Here is a 4,291-nt window from a genome sequence, read left to right as displayed (position 1 = left end):
AGTGGGGTTCGAGAATGCCAGGAAAATCTGCCAGGATACGCGCGACAGTCGCATCCACGGATGACAGGGGCCATCAGGGCGTACTACAGGATCACCAGTACGGAGGAAGGCTGGCTCAAGTGTGACAGAGTGCATCAGGCGCCGCCGCTTGACATCCACGTGCAGTGAATGGGCTCTAAGGAAGTCGGCGCCCAGCAGCAGCTGGGAAACGTCTGCAATGACGAACCTCCACGAAAACGAGTTGCGGCCAAAGTTGAGGGGAATGGTGCAAAACCCGTAGGTGCGAATAGCACTCCCGTTTGCCGCGGTGAGGAGGGGGCCTTGTTTGCCCGCCCGGATGTCAGTGATGGAGGGAGGCAGAACACTCACTTCCGCACCATTGTCGACGAGGAAACGTCCCCCACTGCGGCGATCCCAAGCGAAAACGCGATGAATCGTGCCGGCCCCCGAAGGAATCGCTGACGACCGGCCCTTTAGTTTCCCGAGAACGAACAGGGTGGGCGACAAAGCCTGGCTGCAGCTCCCCAGCGGCGATGATAATAGCACTAACCAGCTTTGCTGGCGTCTGGTTGAACTGCAGGCTGGTTTGAGCGCCAGCGACCACCGCTGGCGTCTGGTGCAACAGCAAGCCGATTTGGCTGGTTTAAACGCCAGCGACCTCTGCTGGCATTGGAATGATCTGCAGGCTGGCCGTGCTGGAAGGACGTGCCTGCTGCTGAATGCGTAATGGACGCCGGGTTTTGCCGCGGGGGCCGACCGGGAGCAGTGGAGACGCGGTGGATAGCGGTCCCGACCTGCTCTGAGTCTTCAAACGCCTCGGGAAGGACGTCCCCTGCTTCCAGGTTGCGATGGCAAGAATTCCACAGGTCGTCGGCATGTTCACCCAGCGCCAGCATGTCGGTAAACGGATCCCTGGCGAGCTGCATGCGAATGTCGGGAGGCAGCTGCTGCAGGTAGGCATATTTAAAGAGAAAGCACGGCTCATGGTCCCCCATTAGGGTGAGCATGTCTTCCAGGAGGGCAGACGGCTGGCGGTCGCCCAGGCCGTCCATTCTGAAAATGCGAGCTGCCCGCTGGGGATCACCCAGGCCAAACCTCCTGATGAGAAATGCTTTAAGGCCAGTATATTTGTTTGCTACGGGGGGGGGGGGGGGGGGGCCCTGAGGGAAGGCCTTAACCCGCCTCGCAGTCAGTTGGTCAAGTGAGCCAACCACGTAAAAGTACTTAGTCTCATCCTGCGTGATACCTCGCACAGCCACTGGGCCTCTGCCTGCTGGAACCAGGTTTCGGGTTCTTCAGTCCATAGAGTTGGGAGCTTCAGCGCAACAGCGTTATTATCCATCACAACGCGTGATGAATGATGTCGGGGTCACCAGTGTGGTGGCCTGGTCAAGGTCAGGAAAAGACTGGGCGCCAGGCGGAATCAAAATAAGCTTTTTAATTCCAACAGTTCAAGAATACACACCAACACCCTTATCTCTACCCCTCGGGAGTCGACCGGTAAACCCCGTGGCAGACCAACGCCCCTGTCCCTCAATCGTCGAGGGGGATGATCCAAGGAGTGGCCTCTGTCCCAGGGACCGCCACACTTTCATAATCCCGATGGTTTTTGATTCTTCGTTGAGAACATTTAGTTTTTTGGCAAGCTCTTCTCCAAAGAGTAAATTTGGCAATTGTATATTAGATGGCTTACAGAGCCCTGTAAACTTAGGATGTATGTTAGGTCTAATCACAGTTTTACAAATACAGTTTATTTCAAAATGTGCATTGCACATCATTCCCATTACATCCTGTTGTGCCATTGTCCCATTTCCTTCTTCCATATCTTTGGCAAATGCCGTAATACTTGACCCAATCAATCTTAATACCCGCTGTAATTTCATTTCTTGAGCTCTTGCTGCAATGCCCATATACTTCCACACTTATTTGTTAACAGCTGGCACTCCTAGCTGTTAACAAATATTCTCTGGGACTATAGAACTTTCGGGCCAGCCCTGGCATTTTTCTTTTTTTGCATTGGGTTCTGGCCCTCAACTGGTTCATTCTCAGAGTATTCTGGATATTCCTCCTCATAATGGGTTTCACCTGGATATTCATCATCAGGTATTTCATGCGATGGCTCTATTATAGGCCGACGCTTTTTTGTCCCTCTTTGGGGTACATCAAGCTCTTCATTTGAGCTGTATATTGGCAGCCCATTTTTGGGTGCTGCTCCATATTCTAGGGCTCCTGCAGACCAACGCCTGTATTATCTTTCAGACATTTCTGGTGCTGCCTCCTTGTCAGGTCAGCCCATATATTCATCTTTATCATCAGGCATTTCGGTCGCTGGCTCAAATCTGGGCCAACGTTTCCCAGAACCTCTTCTGGGTGTTCCATGCGGTTGTTCTTTAAGCCCACGTCTTGGATACTCCTTCTGGAGTTTGTTTTACCCTTGGGGAATTCCAGTTTATAAATTCTATAGTTCAGACTCCTCAGAGTCTTCCAGGCCTGTTATTTCTTTATGGCCTTGCTCCCTATGGGGGTTTCAACGGGACTTTTCCCCTCCCGTGTAAAATAGTTATTTCTTTACAATCGACTCTTTAGTCTGGTGCCCGCTACTCTCAGACACTTTGTCTGATTGAGTGCTTACTGCAGTGCGCTTACTATTCTTCCTCCCACCTTTCTCCATACATAAGACTTGCCTGTGTCTCTGCACGCAGTCTCCTAAGAAAAGCAGCCTGAAAGTAAAAGTAGAAATACTTACGTTCAGGTTTTCCTTCACTCACCGTTTAGAGGAACCGCACCTCCCACCGCGGTCGCAGCGCAATGCGTCTGACGAGATGGCGCGCATGCGCCTGGACGTGACTCCGAAGTAAAATAATGTATTTAACTTCACGATACAAAAACCAAAAAAAAAACAAAACCGCGGTGACATACCCAACACCATGATACAAAATCATCAAACAACTATTTTACAAATATTCTAATCACTACTACACAACCGTGGTAAAGGGGCAAGCATCTGGCTCGGGCAAAGCCCACTTCCGCCTGGCGCCGTGACTCGCGGATGGCCAGCTTGGCCGTGTTTAAACCCCATGGTCCTGTGGCCGACAGCGCTATATTTAGAACCACAGCGCTGCAGCCGGTAGCGCTTGGTTTAAAACCCCGCGCATTCTGACAGCGCTCGATTTCAACCTTCCGCGTCAAGTCTGCAGCGCTGTCTGCATTGTTTTACGCGCCATGTCTGCAGCTGATAGCACATTGTTTCCGGTGGGGTGGGTGCCATGCGGTTCTGTCGGTGCGAATACTTCAGCTGATAGATCTGTGATGCCTCTTTCACTCCACTCAGGGTGTCTGCCGTCTCATTGGCTATTTCTTCCATGGCTGAAGCCTTGTTAATTATTCCCTATGCCAGGTTCGCGGTATCATAGGAGGGAAATGCAACAGCCCCGAACCACTCGGCCTCCAGTTGACGTGTCGTGAACCGAACATCGCGCCGCCGACTCTCCGTACACCGGGCTGTACCCGCCGACCTCTTCACCGACGCCCTGTGTCGATAACGCGATGTTATAATCAGCGGGTCGAATCCGCCTCATGCAGTCGGGACTCAGGAACTCCGGCTCGGCCTGACCGAGTGGATCCATCCCCATAGAAGACGTCGGAGGCCGAGTCTCGGCTTGTATCTCGGCTCCGCGGCGGCGTAGGCTGGACGTTCCGGTACGCATCAACTCGTCGCGTCAGTCCGCTGTGGAGATCGCGGTCGCCGGGTATCTCACAGCCGACCGGGATTTCAGGAGGTTCCCGGCAGCGGTACATACACTCGGTCACGTCACCTGTTCAAGATTCTCGGCCCGATCGGGGGCCACCGACTCTTCTGGTGTTTCCAAACACGGTGCAGCAACAGCCGAGCTCCCCGCCGAAACCCCGTGCTGAAAACAGAATGTTGGAACCGGCGGGTGGAATCTGCCGCCTGCAGCCAGGGTTGTGGAACTCCGGCCCGGCCAGTCCGGCTGCATCCATCCCCATAGCCGACTTCCAAGGCCGAATTTGCGGGCCTGTATCTCAGCTGCACGGCGGCTTGGGCTCGCCGTTTCGGTGCTCATCGACTCGTGGTGGAAGTCCGAGTTGGAGAGCCGGGTCGCCGGGCTCCACCGATTTATCGCGATTTCGGCAGATTTCCCGGCAGCGGTACTCACGCGACTGATCACCGGTGGAGGATTCGCCGCACGGTCGAGGGGAAGCCCAGTCTTCCTGTGTCTCCTAACACCGGGCTGCATCCGCCGAGCTTCCCGTCGAAGCCTCGTGCTGA

Source organism: Leucoraja erinacea, unplaced genomic scaffold, assembly GCF_028641065.1.
Source record: "Leucoraja erinacea ecotype New England unplaced genomic scaffold, Leri_hhj_1 Leri_314S, whole genome shotgun sequence".
Taxonomy (NCBI): domain Eukaryota; kingdom Metazoa; phylum Chordata; class Chondrichthyes; order Rajiformes; family Rajidae; genus Leucoraja; species Leucoraja erinaceus.
This window is presented reverse-complemented; position numbering follows the sequence as displayed.